The sequence below is a fragment of the Danio rerio genome, chromosome 14 (assembly GCF_052040795.2).
Source record: "Danio rerio strain M-AB ecotype USA chromosome 14, GRCz13ab, whole genome shotgun sequence".
Classification (NCBI taxonomy): Eukaryota; Metazoa; Chordata; class Actinopteri; order Cypriniformes; family Danionidae; genus Danio; species Danio rerio.
The window spans coordinates 52,232,181-52,250,000 of NC_141034.1; the positions used below are offsets into that span (position 1 = coordinate 52,232,181).

The 17,820-nt window shown below is 37.5% G+C and overlaps 1 protein-coding gene and 2 long non-coding RNA genes across 52 annotated transcripts in view; 1 reads left to right on the forward strand and 2 right to left on the reverse strand.

Annotated features, from left to right (window-relative positions):
* Nucleotides 1–17,820, reverse strand: part of LOC147840916 (uncharacterized) — a 639,653-nt gene that overhangs the window by 435,935 nt on the left and 185,898 nt on the right. The gene's annotated exons all lie outside the window — the stretch shown is intronic.
* rapgef2b (Rap guanine nucleotide exchange factor 2b) overlaps nt 1–17,820 on the reverse strand; it is a 257,487-nt gene that overhangs the window by 78,321 nt on the left and 161,346 nt on the right. The window lies entirely within an intron of this gene.
* On the forward strand, nt 9,809–13,863 carry LOC147840921 (uncharacterized). The gene is made up of 3 exons (XR_015508064.1): nt 9,809–10,198; nt 11,572–12,001; nt 12,225–13,863. It is a non-coding gene; the product is annotated as an uncharacterized LOC147840921 (long non-coding RNA).

Sequence of the window (17,820 nt, forward strand, 5' to 3'; positions counted from 1 at the left end):
CACAAGGATGTTTGCCCTTGGGGACAGTTAATCTTTATTCAAGCTTTATTCAAAAAACAAACAAACAAACAAACAGACAAAATCTTCAAGAGCCTGAGGTTTTCTCCCAATATCATACCAACAAATGCATTTAATTTGGGGTTTCCCTCATTTACTTCAGCTCAGCTCTTTTGCTAACACTTAATGTTTTTGACGATTGGTATCTTAAGCAAGTATACTGTATGACTTCAGAAGATTTGGAATTTATTGCATAAGCATTAGAGACAACTAAAGACTCATATTTTCCACAATTAAGCACATTTTCTGAGAGCCTGGCATTGCTGGGTATTTTTCAGAAAATAGGTCAAGTTGAGAGAAAAAACAAGTGCACACACAAGCAAATCCCATTAGTATTTAAGATAAGTTCATATTCGTAGCTCAGACGGAAATAAAAGAAATAATCATAAAAAAATTAACTTATCGTTCACAATCGTTCACAATGTCTGAACCTAAATATGCTACCAAAGTTTGCATTAATCAAACCAATCCTTGTTGTAAGTCAGATTAATAACAATAATAACAACAACAACCATAATAATAATAATAATAATAATAATAATAATAATTATTATTATTATTATTATTATTATTATTATTATTATTATTATCATCATTATTATTATTATTATTATTATTATTATTATTATATTACAATAATATTAATAATATAGTATCATCAAAATAATATTATTAAAACTACTACAACTAACAACAACAAAACAACAACAACAACAACAATAATAATAATAATATAAATAATAATATTATTATTATATTATCAATAATAATGTTAATAAAACCACTACTAACAACAACCATCATCATCATCACCATCATTATCATTATTATAGTTGTAATAATAGTAATAATAATCATAATATGTAATATTATTAATAATATTAATAAAACTAATAATAATAACAACAACAACCATCATCATCATCATCATTTTATTTGCAATATTAGTAACAGCAACAATAAAATTACTAATAATAATACTACTAATAATAAATTTTATCCATAATATTAATAAAAATACTACTAGAAATAATAGTAATAATAATAATAGTAATAATAATAATAATAATAATAATAATAATAATAATAATAATAATAATAATATTAAAACTACCACTGGTAATAATAAAAATAATAACAATAATATGTTTATTAACTAATTGTAGACAAATCTTTTATATTTAAAAATATTTATAAAAATTCTAAATATAAAACAAATAAAAATTATAATGCTGTTTACAATTAAAAGCATTTATTTTAAATGTCAATCCTGCCCTGAACTAATTTATTTACAGCGACACAGATATTAAAACATTGCAATTGTTGTTGTGTGTTAATTGTGTGGTTTAGGAAAATAAGTATCAGCATTATTTAAAAAAATAAAATAAAATAAAATAAAAATAAATAATAATAATAATAATAATAATAATAATAATAATAATAATAATAACAATAATAATAATACAAAAAAGTTAATTAAATTAAATTAAAATTAAAAAAACTAATAAAACATGACTTTAAATTTCATAAACACACAATGAGCCCCGACTGATAATCTGAGCTCTGAAAGCTGTAGAGGAAAAATGAGATTTCTAATGCAAGAGAGCCTTTGGCTTTGTAGCACCATATTAGCTTACAGCAAAATAAAGCTGGTTCACATCCACATTAAAACAATCATTTACAAAACAAACACAGATTCATAATTAATGAACGCAAGACGCTTTAAAGCCAAAGACTGAAGATGGGGCATTTTCACTCCTTTGGCTTCAGTGTGAGCAGCTTTACTGTGGCGACGCTCTGTACTACATATCTGAAGGGGTGCGGCTGGTGTGTGTGTGTGTGTGTGTGTGTGTGCGCGCAGGCTTGTGCAGGAGGAAAGGCTCTGACAACAGCAGTGAGATAAGGAGCTAAGAACCAATTTCAGCTAATATTAGAGAACACACAGCCCACACACACACACACGCACATGCACACACACACCAACACAACAACACACCAACACACACACATACACACACACAAGGCATTCCGATAAAGCCCATTCAGTCCGCTCCCAATTGTGTGTGTGTGTGTGTGTGTGTGTGTGTGTGTGTGTACGTGTGTAAGTCTGTGTACCAATGAAATTGCTTTTTTGGGGAGCTATTGGATGTCCTCAGACAGCTGTGGCTGAGTATAGCTTTCATACAAAATGCATCTGACCTAATTTCCACTCCCATAATCATATACATGCCGGAAATGCAGCCAATTCTCCCAGGAGGCAAGAGCTTGAACAGGGGAAAACAGCCTTATAGATGGAGCAGAAGCAGATAAGGGGAAATATATATTTGCTTGACAGTATATCTGCAGCAGTCCTGGGGGGAAAGGAGGTGGATGATGCCTGCTGTTTGGTGCGCGGTGAGGCTAAAGGTGTTTTAACACGCTAATGTGTTGATGAATATTCCACCTCATACACACACATTCATTATCTGAATCTATTGCCATGGCACTTCATCCATATTAATTGGGGCTGTTTACACCTAATAGCAGCAAGATGGTATAAGAGGAGAGAGAAGGAAGGATGAAAGAAATGTAGGGAAATAAGAAATAAGATTTTAAAAAGAAATGAATGAAAATAAGAAGTGACAGGAAATAAGGAATGAACGGATGAAAAATGATGGATGGATGGATGGATGGATGGGTGAATGGATGAAAATGACGTATGGATGGACGAAAAATGGCAGATGGATGGAAAAATGACAGATAGATGAATGACAATTGACAGATGGATAAATAAAAAAGACAGATGGATGGATGAAAGTTGGATGATGGATGGATGAAAAATGACATGGATGGATGAAAAACGATAAATAAATGGATGGATGAAAAATGACAATTGGATGAATGACAGTTGACAGATGGATAAATAAAAAATGACGGATGGATGGATGAAACTTGGATGATGGATGATGGATGGATGAAAAATGACAGATGGACGGATGAAAAACGATAGATAAATAGATGGATGGATGAAAAATTACAGATGGATGGATGAAAACGATAGATAAATAGATGGATGGATGAAAAATGACAGATGGATGACAATTGATGGATAAATAAAAAATATGGATGGAAGGATGAAAGTTGGATGATGGATGGATGAAAAATGACAGATGGATGGATGAAAAATGACAAATAGAGGAACAATGGATGGATGGATGGATGAAAAATTAAAGATGGAGGGATGGATTGATGGGATGATAAAGAAAATGATGAATGAATAGATGAATGGGATGATAAAAAATTATGGATGGATGGATGGATGGGATGATAAAGGAAAATGATGGATGAATGAAAAATTACGAATGGATGGATGGATGGATGGATGGAAGGGATAAACATGACGGATAAATGAAAAATTATGGATGGATGGGATGATATTGAAAAGTGATGCATGGTTGGATGAATGGACAGACGGACGGACGGATGGATGGATGGACGATAATGAAAAGTGATGCATGGATGGATGAATGGACGGATGGATGGATGGATAGGATGATAAAGAAAAATAATGGATGGATAAAAAATTATGAATGAATGAATGAATGAATGAATGGATGGATGGGTGGATGGATGGATGGATGGATGGATGGATGGATGGATGGACAGACCAATAGATGGATGGGATAATAAAGAAAAATGATGGATGGATGACTAAATTATGAATGATCGGATGGATGGATGGATGGTTGGGTGATGAAATGAAGAAAAATACATGCACAAAATAAGGGATAAATGGAAGAGAACTAACAAAAACTGTAGACACAGAGAAAAACTAAAAGAAATATTTAAGAATTAAATAAATAAACGTTCTCATAAACATTTAAAATATTGAAGAATAACAATATGAATAAAAAATGAGAAGACAAAATAAATGAGTGTAACTAATGAACGAAAGAAACGGAGTGTACTTGCATTATTATACTATTAAAATATTGTCTTAAATGACAATAATATGGCTTATCGGAATCAATTTCGGTGAAATAAATCCAACAACAAACATTAGATATTGTGCCAGGCCTAGTGTGTGTGTGTGTGTGTGTGTGTGTGTGTTTCTCTCTCAGGTCAGCGGGTGCATCAGAACTCTAAACACAGGCTCTGTGATTGCAGTAAAACGCCTCTGTCCACATCCATCGCTCCTGTTCCTCAAGGCTATATTCCCTGAACAGTCCAGGAGGACACAGAGCTGTCAGCTGTGATACACACATCACCTCCAGAAAAAAGCCATCAAAAGCTCCAGCATGCCAGTATATTCACTGCTCACTAGTGTACACACTTTCCTCTCCACTGTCACACAAACCAGCAGGGAACCATGAAGCAGTTACTAAGCAGGCCGTTTCTCAAGGTGTCTTTTAGCTTGTAAATGAGGAGGATTTGCACATGATGCTTCCCACAGGAGTGTTTCCACCGCATGTTTATTATGACGACAAGCACTTCATACAGGTATATAGTTTAAAGATAAATGAGGCTTTAAAGGAGCCATTATGGTGCTTTTCAATGCTTTTTTTCCCCTTTGGCTTCTGTGTGCATGTGCTTGTTTATTATCTTTAAAGTAGTCTCATGAATAAAGGATTTATTCTTGATTTATAAAGGAATGGAGAAAGGGTTTTAAATCTATGATATGCCAAAGGTCACCACATATGATCATCCTCTTGCAAGAGACTCCATCCAATATTGTAAAACACATCTATAGTTTATTGGATGAAGACGGATGGATGGATGGATGGATGGATGGATGGATGGATGGATGGATGGATGGATGGATGGATGGATGGATGGATGGATGGATGGATGGATGGATGGAAAAATGACAGATGGATGAATGACAATTGACGGATAAATAAAAAAGACGGATGGATGGGTGAAAGTTGGATGATGGATGGATGAAAAATGACAGATGGATAGATGAAAATTGACAGATGGATGAAAAATGACAGACAGATGGATAGATGGATGGATGGATGGATAAAAAATAAAATATGGAGGTTGATGGGATGATAAAGAAAATTATGAATGAATAGATGAATGGGATGATAAAAAAATATGGATGGATGGATGAATGGGATGATAAAGGAAAAGGATGGATGAATGAAAAATTACAGATGGATGGATGGATGGATGGATGGATGGATGGATGGATGGAAGGGATAAAAAAATGATGGATAAATGAAAAATTATGCATGGATGGAATGATAATGAAAAGTGATGCGTGGTTGGATGAATGGACGGACGGACAGACGAAAGGATGGAACCACATATGATCATCCTCTTGCAAGAGACTCCATCCAATATTGTAAAACACATCTATAGAGTTTATTGCATGAAGACAGAATTTTACACTGAGAAAAAATGTCAATGGGTCCAAAATATTATTTGACAAATATAAAAAAGTAAAATGCTTGTCATTTTTATACTCATTATAGTTTGCGTGTATTTATTTATACCAGTGGTCACCAAACTTGTTCCTGGAGGGCCGGTGTCCTGCAGATTTGAGCTCCAACCCTAATCAAACACACCTGAACAAGCTAATCAAGCTCTTACTTGGTATACTTAAAACATCCAGGCACGTGTGTTGAGGCAAGTTGGAGCAAAACCCTGTAGGGACACCGGCCCTCCAGGACCAGGATTGGTGACCCCTGATTTATACACACTGTAAAACCCAACAGTCAACTTTATCAAATGAAATGAGTGTAGTTACCTCAAAAATGACTGAAAGTTAATTCTACTAATCTGAAAAGAGTTTTGAACTCAGTGTTGAAGGTAATGAGTTAATTGAATACCTCATTACTTAAATGAAGTTCACAATACTCATTTAGATTAGTTTAAAGGGCACCTATGGTCAAAAATCTACTTTCAAGCTGTTTGGACAGACATTTGTGTAAGTATAGTGTATAGACCAGGCGTGACCAACCCTGTTCCTGGAGATCGACATTTCCTGCAGATTTCAGTTGCCACCCAAACCAAACACACCTGCCTGTAACTATCAAGTGTTGTTCAGGTCCTAATTAATTGGTTCAGGTGTGTCTGATCAGAGTTGGAGCTGAACTTTGCAGGAAGGTCGACCTCCAGGAACAGGGTTGAGCACCACTGGTATAGACCGTCATATTAGGGTGATGTAAAACACCCAGTCCTTTATTTTATTTTTTTTTTCAATTTAACAGCATAAAAACGGTGGACCAATTGGATCAGTTTTCAGAGCGACCGCAACTTGACGTAGGAGTGTGGTCTTCCCGCCCACCAATATTGATTGACAGCTCCGTATTTCATGTCCCGGTAGTCACATGTATAATCATATCAACAAGACAGGACGTGCCCAAAGCATTTTGTACATTAACATAACAGATATCCATACAGCAGTGGAGATTAACCTGTATCCTGTCACATTTGCGTGCAAAAATAGTGCAAAGCTAAACGCGTGTGCTGTCTGTGTGTGTGCGTGAACTTTGAAATGACATTGTGTGTGACTCATCATTGCAACTCCATAACAAATGCATCAAATACTCATTGGTAAAGTTCTTACTGTTAAATTTGTCACAAACACAATGTGAGATCTGCTTCCTTTATGTCTGTCTGTTGTCTGAGGCAGCCGAGGGAGGAGATTAAGGCATGCTGTGCAAAGCACATAGAAACGGTGGGCGGGGAGGACTAGCCTTAAAGGCGCAGTACAACAAAACCGCTACCTGATTTTAAAAGGTATAAAAGAGAAACGTATAAAAGGTATAACAAAAAATCTGATGGGTGTTTTGAGCTAAAACTTTACGGACACATTCTGGAGACACAAAACACTTATATTAAATCTGAAAAAGGGGTAACCTAGGTGCCCTTTAACTTAAATGGTTTGTAGCAAATGGTTTCCTCAAACAGTTTGAGTTGCCTTAACTTATTGAGTTTTACAGTACTGTTGGTTTGAGTTCTCTTCATTTATTGGGGTTTACTGTGCTCAGATTGCTTCATTTACTCAAATGGATTAAGTTCACAGCACTCATTAGATTAGTTTTTGAACTTGGTTTGTTGCAATCAGTTTTCTCAAATGGTTGGAGTTACCTTAATCGTTTGGGTTTTACAGTGCATGAATGTACTCATATCAATTGATTATATTTGTATATGTTTGTTATAAATATTTTATTTATTTATTTATTTTTAACTAAATTAACATAATTTTTTTATTTTGGAATATTTACTTTGTTTTTGTAATCATTCATTAATTTTCTTTTCGGCTTAGTCCCTTAATTTATCAGGGGTCACCACAGTGGAATGAACCACCAACTTATCCAGCATATGTTTTATGCAGTGGATGCCGCAAACCAATACCGGGAAACCAGTACACCATTGGATACTGGGAAGCCATACACTGCCTTTACACCCACACATACACTACGGCCAATTTAGCTTATTCAATAACCTATAACGCATGTCTTTGGACTGTGGGGGAGCAGATATTCTCTTATTTTTATTTTCCTCTCTAAACATTAGCAGGGACCTCTCCTAGCAATTCTCTAGATTACCAGATTCTTTTAATATACAAAGAAGAAATAAAAAGCTTAAAAAAAAACAAATATTAATTCCAAACACAATTTGAACTAAATTAACATATTTTTTGTATTCATTATATTATAATTATTACAATTCTTAAATTATTATTAATTCTGTTTATATTTATTTTATTCTCTTATATTTTTATTTTTATTCTCTAAACATTAGCAGGGACCTTTTCTAACACTTTTCTAGGTCGCCAAATATTTATAACATACATACACAAAATAAAAAGCTGATTCAGACCAAATATTAATTCCAAAATCATTTAAATCACAATTAGAACTAAATGCCGTCCAAAGTTAAACGAAATCAACTTCAGCTCAGTGAAATATAATGCTGTCATAATGTTGTGGAGATGTCTTTCCAGAGAGTTTGATTTAATTCAAGTCAAGTTTATTTGTATAGCGCACATGTGTTCAATCCAGTTCCTGGAGGGCCGCAGCTCTGCACAGTTTAGTTCCAACCCTGATTAAACACACTTACCTGCAAGCCTGTAGGACACAATTAGTTTGATCAGGTGAGTATGATCAGAGTTTAAACAAAACTGTGCAGAGCTGCGGCCCTCCTGGAACTGGATTTGACACCTGAGATATAGCGCTTAAACTTCAAATTTCAATTTAAAAAATCAATTATTGTCACAAATTGTGGTAACGTTTTATTTTGATGGTCCATTTGAGTATTAGTAGACTGTCTGCTTAACATCTGCTGATGCTGCTCCTTTATAAGACATTTAACTGACTATAAGAAACTTTGAAAGTACATGTCAACTTACACTAGCCCTAACCCCAACCTAACAGTACTCTATAATCTAATCTAATTTCAAAAAGAGTTGCACAATAAAAGCTCACCAAGATTAAAGTTGATTAGCCTGCATAGCCAGAATCTAATATTTGTGTTTACAAAACTGGCATTTCGAAGGAGTGTTACATTACAGAGGAGTGTTACGCTAGTGGTGATTAGCCAATCACAAAGAGTTCTGTTGGCCAATCAGAGCACCCTAGGCTTTTAGGTAATCAGGGTTTGTAGAGAGCAGAACACAATTAGAGCTTTACAGAAGGAAGGAGCTACAATATACACGTCGAAAACAACAAGTTTTTGAACTTTTTAACAAGTCTTTAAAGCCAATAAACAAAACATGAGGAGGATGGTGACAGACTGAAGCAGGTCGCACACCAGAAGCGCCGCTCGGCGCACATGACAGTTTAAAGTATCACACACCAGACGCGCACATTCAAATGATATTTAACAACAGATGGCACTCTGTGGCGCGGCTGAAAAATGAACTGCGTCCTGAGCCGTGGACGGGCGCCGCCAACAGCCGCCAACTTGCGGCGCCGGTGTGTGTATCCTGATAGAAACCTATGTTTAGAATTCTAAAATGCATGGCACTGCGTGGCGCTGCTGGTGTACGACCTGCTTGAGGGTCCCTAAACTGGAAAATCTGCAGCATGGATTGAAACATAATTTGTTAAATGGTGCTGAGAGTAGTAAAGGTATTGTGAAATTAAAATATATATTTTTAGATGCTAGTATTAGTATGTTAGCAGGGCTCAACAATAAAGACTGCCTGATGGCCCGGGGCCAGCGTGAGAGATGTTCGGGACAGTAGAGATAATCGTTACTGGCCCGATCAGGCCAGTGCTGTCTTGTCATCAAATTTTAATTTGCCTGTGACTATTTGTCAATTGTGTGCAAATACAGTCTTAGAATCGAAAAACAATTTATGCTTTTAAGTCTTTGAATGCAAAGTTTTCTGTGAAGTCGTAAACACCATGTTGCTTTTTGGTTCCTTTTATGTAATTGGTTGTTGTTGTGAGCAGGTAATTTTTTTCCACAACCTGGTAAAAACCAGTACAGTGAAGAGACGGCAACATCAAATTATGAGGGTAAAAGAAAACGTCTGTTTCTAACGTTGTGGAAAAAGATATTTACATGGGTACAACACAACGAAAAAAATAAGGTGATGTTTAGCATAGTTTTCCATCAGTTTTAAGTGAGCCACCTTTTGTTTTGCAATAAAATACCTGCACATTTTGCATACTGCTGTATTTTACGGCTAAACATTTGAATATTTTCTGAAATATTTAAATTCTAGATTCACAGACATTATTTTTGACACATTATTTAAAATTTAAAAGAGAAATAGCTATTTTTTTTAATTTTTTTATTTATTTATTTTGGTGGGGCCAGTGAAAATTTTGGCAGGGCAAGTAAAAATCTGAACCGCTAGTCCAGTCAGGCCAGTAGAAAATGTCCTTAGCATTGAACCCTGGTTAGTCTTACTTTTACATCTATAAGCTATTGTGCTCCAAAACAGTGACCAAATTCGCTTTAGGAACATCTAAATATCCAAAGATTGCAGTTTGACATTTCCGCCTAAATCATGGGTCTTAAACTAATTGCTTGAGAGCTGCAGCTCTACACAGCTTTGCTCCAACCCTATTCAAGCACAGCTGATCAACTAATAAAGGTGTTCAAGACTACTAGAGACTATTAAGCAGGTGTGAGTTGGAGCTGGTTGGAGCTAAAATCTGCATATCTGTGGCCCTCCAGGATTTGAGTTTAAAGAGCCCATATTATACATGAAATAGGGTCATATCTTGGTTGTAAGGGTCTCCAACAACAGTTTAATATGCATGCAAGGTCAAAAAACACTTTCATGGTCTTATAATCTGCATTTATTTTTACCTAATTATCCCAGCGACTCCTGTATGAATCGTTCAGGGATTCATTTGTTCCCAAACCCCTCCTTAGCGCGAAGCTCTTCTGCACTGATTGGACCAATGACAGTCTGTCGCGATTGGTCGGCTGCCTTCAGTCAGAGAGTGAAAAGCCAAACAGCTAATCAGCAATATAAAAGTAATCACAGTTCATACACGCTCGATAGTGTAGGCGTGGATTTTAGCTGCCAGTGGGTCAATGTAAATACAGACGATGGACTTGAAAATACAGACGACTAACTATTTTATTGAACAAAAACTCCAAAAACAGTTGAGGAGATCTCCTAGCTTCTCACTCTGCTCTTTTCACAGACACACACACACATATTGCACACACTCTCACACACACATACGCACTTAACCCTGCTCCGGACGGCAACGCGCGCGCACACACACACACACAAACACACACACAAACACACACACAAACACACACACCTCCGGACGACAGCGCGCGCACACGCACACACAGACACACACACTACTCCCCGTCCACGGAGCTCCGTTAACAAAGCAGCACGCGTCGCGTTTTTAACGTGACTTTGCACGCGATAAGAGAATATAGCCAGTTAACCTGATACAGTACACGCGGTTACAAGTAACAAATCACAACTAAATACATTTGCAAGCTAGAGTCAACGAGGCAACTTTAATCGCACGTACTTACACTTGAGAAATGGAGGAAGAAACCCATCCTGACGTCTATCAGTAAGTTACTCTTTACTGATCCTTCCTTTAACAAACGCTGATGAAGTATTCTTTGTAGCATGTAGTTTGCAGAAGTTTCCAGTAGTTTCCAACTGCTTGGCTATAATGCTGAGGTTTCATGTTTGGGGAGAGACTCAATATATCCATCTGCAGTGTGACTTCAATCGACCGGCATGTTTGTGTGTGTGTGTGTGTGTGTGTGTGTTTGTGGGTGTGTGTGTGTCTCGGTTTCTGCGTCAGAGGGCGGGGCCTCAGGTTTGAAATCTCCCGGGTTTGCGCGTGCACGTGAATAACTTGGTTTCGTTCGTACGTCATGGCGAAACACCTAATGAATCCGTATCAAGGCGACTCGTTTGAAGCACTATGAGTCGACTCTTTTTTAGATGAATCAACCGTTTTTAACACTGTACACTAACAGATTTAAGCCTTAGCTGGATACTCCACTTCACTTAGAGCTGTGTTACACACTACATGGAGGAGAATTTTCAAAAACCCATAATATGGGCTCTTTAAGACTAAGGTCTAAATGAATCACTTCAGTTTCAAATCACGTCTTCTGATCAATCAAATGCTCTCTACACTCTCACGCCCCATTCACACGGGGCGTAAGCGTCAACGCTTCCCATTCATTTTGAATGGGTGACGTCAGGCGTTGCCGAACTGCATTGTGCATACATCGACGCCACTTTAGAGGCATTGCTCGCCGCAGAAGTTGGGACTAGCTCAACTTTTCAAGCACTGACGGAAGCGTCAGCCAATCAGATCGCTGTATGCAAATACACCAGCTAGACAGTGGCCTATTGCTGACTGAATTTTATTGGCTGACGCTGCTATGTCGATCGCCTCAGCCCCAACTTCAGACACGCCTTCAGTCAAGCATTGACGATGAAGCCCCATGTGAATAGGGTGTCAGAAATAAAGATACGCAAGCTGCCACTGGGGTGGTACCTTTTCAAAAGGTACACATTTGTACTTAAAGGGTCCATATTGGTACCTCAAAAGTATATTTTAGGACCTAAAAATTTTAGAAGGAACACTTTTGTACTTAAGTACAAAATAATATGTACCCTTGAGGTGTTAACATGTACCTTTGGGGTGCGAGTTTGTACTTTTTGAAAAGGTACCACCCCAGTGACAGCTCGTGTACCTTTATTTCTGAAAGTGTAGTATGTGGCATGCCCCGCCTTCTTTAAGACACTTCTCATTTGCTTTTCATCTGAGCTCAACCACTCTCACTGGCAAAGCTGTGATGAAACAAAAACACATTGCTATTGGAGGAGAGGAGCTACTACATGTCCTGTCCTCATGTTTCAGTTGAGAAGTTAAACATCAAATAAAAACACACATTTAAAAGGACTTCACAAGACCTTTAACAAAATAGGCAAAACTTCATAAACAACAAGAGCAGTTCCAACTCTGTGAATCTCTAAACATATTTACTGATGTATAACAGAAGGGATTATAAGATTATAAGATGTTCTTTAAAACAAAATAGTACTCTTTATTTTCATCTATAAAATACCTATGAATCTCAGTGCCACAGGCAACACTCACATAATATCTCCTTTCAAAGAGACGACCTACAAAATACACAGTTCATTTTCCGAGGCGCTTCATTGAGCAGGAAATGGAGCATTGCAGACTGATGAAGTTTATTCTCTGAGATGGGGGAGGCGGATATATCAGTTAAAAACAGTACATGGAGAATCATGTTTTAATCATCTATTAGAGGATGTGATTTGCATGCTTAACTGAATGCAACAATGTAAACTCCAAAAAGTGTGAAGGTAATAGTAAAAATAAACTAATGATTGGATTTGCCATAATAATCAACCCACATTTAGGTGAAACAACCCAGCGTTTTTAGCATTAACCTTACATCCATCAAAATGCAAATTTAAAGAAATAGTTCTAGAGAGAGTGACAAGATATATGCTCTTTTCCTGTTGCAACAATTTATAAGGGCTGAATCTAAACAAACCAGCTAAGTTGACCATTACTAAATTTAGGCCCAATGCCAATTCTAATTTTGTACCCCTACCCCTTGGCCCTTACAACCGAGGGTGAAGAGGAAGGGGTTCTAAATGTACCCCTAAGAATTGGGACAGCACTACAGCACCTGCACACATCATCCTATGTCCTCGCGATCTCTTGCTTCATATGAGATCAGATGATCGTGACTGCTGTAGTTATTTTTTTGGTATTTATCTTCAGGGAATCACTGTAGGCAAACATTTTGTTATCATAACGATCTAATGTGCCAATAAGATCGTAATTATACTGTGTATTTACACAGTGGCCATATTCATTATGTAAACACACCAAAAACAACATTAACATTATAGCAGACACTGCAAAAAGCCCATTGACAGCCACTAGACATTACTGACAGGGTATTCAAGTGTCGGAATGTTGTGGGACTGCTGTAGGGAGGTATTAATAGGGATTATAGAACGTGAAATTTAGCGTTTTATTTTTTATTTATTTATTTATTTATTTTTAAACATGACGGTAAAACACGAACGCTGTTATGAATATATTAAAACACATGTTTGTTTGTCGTACAAATTCCTAATAATGACAAAAAATACTAATTTGTGGATCTCCTTACATTCAGGTTCAGCAATACTGCCGTTGTGAAAGGTGTATTCTGGGAAATTTTCTTACCCCTTGGTTTCAAGTGTGGTCCTGAAAAATCTTCGTTCGAAGGGCTATTCACCCCTTCCCCTTAGCCCTACGCCTTCAAGCTAAAGAGAATTGGGACACCCCTACCCCTTGGCGTGCATGTGCAAAACGAGGGGTAGGGGTAAGGGGAAAGGCTAAGGGATAGAATTGGGATTGGGCTCTAATATGTTTGTTTAAATTCAGCCCATATACATTGTTTGCAAACACTTTTTTGTAAATCCAATGAGTCATTTCTTTTTCAGCGCACTAACATAAGCTGTTTTGGCCTTAAAGAGCTCATATTAAGGGTTTTTGAAATGACCATCCATGCAGTGTGTAACACAGCTCTAAGTGAATGAAAATATCCAGCAGAGGTTTAAATCTGAAAGTGCACTCTGTTTACAACAATTGATACTTTAAGGAATAAGTCAACTCAGAGTAGTGTTGGGCGATATACAAAATTTTCAGATCGCCATATCGCCCAACTGTGAGATCGCCGGACAGAGGTTGGGTTGTGGACATTATTAAAAAAATAAATACAATGTACTTACTGTGTTCCTAATGTATTTGAGAACACTTGTGGTGCTTTTGAGTTGGGATAGGGGTTGGGTTAGGGACAGGTAGGTTTAAGAGTGGGTTAAGGTGTAAGGGATGGTCAACAGTGTATTTACAAATGTAATTACAAAAGTTAATTACAGATGTAATTACATACATGTATTTAATCAAGCATAAGTACACAGTAAATACATGTTTTTACACATAAAGTACATTGTAACAAACTATTAATTCTTGTGTAAGTACATATTAGTTAAGACCACTTAATAAAAAGTGGGACCAAAACATCACCAAATATAAAATGCCAGATCCAATAAAACGTGAAGGGGCCATTCCTTTCAGCCACTAGTTGAGCACAGGGGAATATGGGATTGTTCATGACACAAAGACTAGATCACTGAGAGATGGCCAGACTCTAAGACCTGCAGCTCTGGGAAATAAAGGGTTAAAGTTAATTTTCACAACAACACCACAGTATAGCCAACCATGTGCTGCGTTTGTTCCTGTCATTTTTCTGATGATTATTGCAATAACCTACTCTGCAACGCAGGATTCGCCAGCCGTTTGTTATTAAAGAAAGGATCAGCAAAGATTATTAATGTATGAGACTTTGTCAGTAACTGTTACAGTTTATATGGACCAGTTTCTTCTAACTCCAGATCCTGTAAGCGTTTCTCCTATCTACACAACTTGTAAGTGTGATTAAAATTGTTGCCTTCTGGCTTTTTGTAGTCAGCAAAATATGTGTTTAACTGTGTGTTGTAACTTGTAATCGCTTCGCGCAGCTTGTAATCACTTATCTATTATAGATCAGTGCTTGTACTGTATCTCTCAGGTAAAATTTTTATAGGGCTATTCACATACTTGGGGTTGTGGTTAAGAATAGAGTGTATGCTGGTGTTTAACTGCATTGCTTTAATGCACTCCTGTATTGGCCTCACACATATACCCTGGGCATTTTTCTCCCTCGCTGAATGCAGTCCACCAATGACAACAGACTGTGTCATTAGACCAATCAGTGCAGATTAACATCACTCAAAGGCGGGGTTGGAAACAAATGAATCACTGAAAAAATCATATGGGGGTTGTTTGGATAATTACATTTTTTTTAAAAATTCATATTATCAGACAATGGAAGTGTTTTTGATCTGTTTTGTTGACCCCAAAACCAAATTATGACCTTTTATAATGCATCATACGAGCTCCTTAAAAATGACTACACATGCTTAATTTACCACCAACAGCCTGACCCATTTAAACAGCACATCTTTAGTATGCAAAGACATCATTTGGACAAAATGTTGGCAGCGACAGCAGTCAATATACATGTGTCAATAGCAACATCCTGCCTGCCTCTCGTACCACCCAGGGGTCCCTCCTGTCCTTTAAGTGCCCTTTACATGTCACTGCTGCACCTAATACAGACTTAACCTCTCCTGCCACAGGTTTTAGGGCAGACCTCAGTCAATTAACCCAAGAGGCTTTCAGTAAAACAGCACGAAACTCTCACTGGGGTCCCAAATATCACTCTTGTGAAGCCTCGGGGGGAGTTTGTCAATTAATGAATACAGCTATATTGCCCTTACACACAAATCCATGCTTATGCTCTTTTGTGTGTGTAAATTATTTCTCATGTATTGTGTAGTCGAGATGTCTTATAAGACTGATCACACTTATGTAATTAAATAAAAATGGGTGGCAAGGTGGCTCAGTGGTTAGCATCGTCACCTCACAGCAAGAAGTTTGCTGGTTTGAACCCCAGCTGGGTCAGTTGGCTGTCCGCAGCGCCCAGCCGCCTACTTGAAGTGCCGCCGCGTGCACCCCGACAGAAACCCACGCCCAGAATTTCAAAATGCATGGCGCTGCGTCAGCGTCGCGCAGAGCTTCTGGTGTGCGACCTGCAGGTAAGTTTGTTATTTTATTTCCAATAGAGAGACGCGCACATGAGGCAACAAGCTTGCACTTCTCCAGCTGCACCTGGTTAAGATCACAGGGAGCTTCTGTGAACATGAGAAATGCAAATGGCTGAAGTTTAAGATAGACGCAATGAAAATTACACATGTTTGCAAACCTTCCTAAAGGTACAACCAATAATTTCGATTAGATCGATAATGTGGAGAATATTGATCTTGTGTTGAGCCCAATGAGCCTTACATCTAAAAATAGAGCAAGGATGTTCCTTTAGTGATATCGCTTTGACTCACGCTGAAAATGGCGGACGTGAAACGACAAACTGAAAATTAGGTGACGCAAGCCTGTCAATCAATATTGGTGGGCGGGGGGGGGACTGCACTCCTACGTCAAGTTGCGGTCGGTCTGAAAACCGCTCCAATTGGTTCACCGTTTTTATGTTGTTAAATTGAAAAAAAGCACTGGGTGTGTTTATACCACCCCAATATGACGGTCTATACACTATACTTACACACATGTCTGTCCAAACAGCTTGAATAGTAGATTTTTCACCATAGGTGCCCTTTAATGAAATATAATACCGCATGTGTATGGGAAAAATAACCCCTGCATTTCATGGTGCAGGAATCTGTGGTCCTTTCTGACTCAAGTGTAGAGTGTGTGTATAGATTATCCTGTCGCAAAATGCGGTGAAAATCCAATGACTGTAATAGTTTGATTACGGTTTGTACATGTCTGTACTGCACTTCAATCATGCCACTAAAATCGGCATACTCCATGTCTTAACTAACTCCACTTCAGTTTAGTTTGATTATGACCTTAATAGGATTAAATTAATTAAGAATTGCAGTTTACATGGCAGACTTTTAATCAGAGTATTGTCTAATAAAATCGGATGATTGGTGTCCATGTAAACGTACTCGGTGAACACACATGCATTATTTATTTTGGATGTGATTATTCTCAATTAATCGTTTGACAACACTAAAATAAACCAATTGTATGAGTCTCTGAAACCAATATGATTAAAGGACTTTAATAAATGTAGTTGGGTCACACATTTAACAGGATCCTCGCTCTTTAAAACGTCCCTGGGTCACAAGCTGTTTCTAAATGACTGCAGTCATAATGACCTACATAACCAGACAAAAATGCTACCAAAGTCCAAAAACTGATTCATGCAGGTAGGAAGGTGTATTTTTCTGCATAACTGGACACAAACTTGTTTCTAACATCACTCTGCCTGCTGTTGCACATTTAAGGTGTGGATGTGTGAACCTGTGGCTTATGTGACCATGATGAGCTCATGTCTGTCAAAGCAAAAGGTGTGACATTATGAAAAAAAAAAAGAAAAAAAGGGCTGACATTGGAGGACTCAAAGCTGCAAACCTATCCCATAAGCCTCAGCATCGCTCTAGGGGCCTCTCGCTTTCCTGAGCTGAGAGGATCAAAAGATTAAAGAGCTTCAGCTGGGCGTCAGATTAAACACTACCGATATTCTCAAAAACACACGCCAATATATTTATGACGCTAATGTAGGGAATAAAGCTGATATTTGATGAAGGACAGTGCGCTATTCTTTTTTTCAGGCCCTGCTTTTCTTTAAAAATGCAATTGAATGATGCTAAACAAA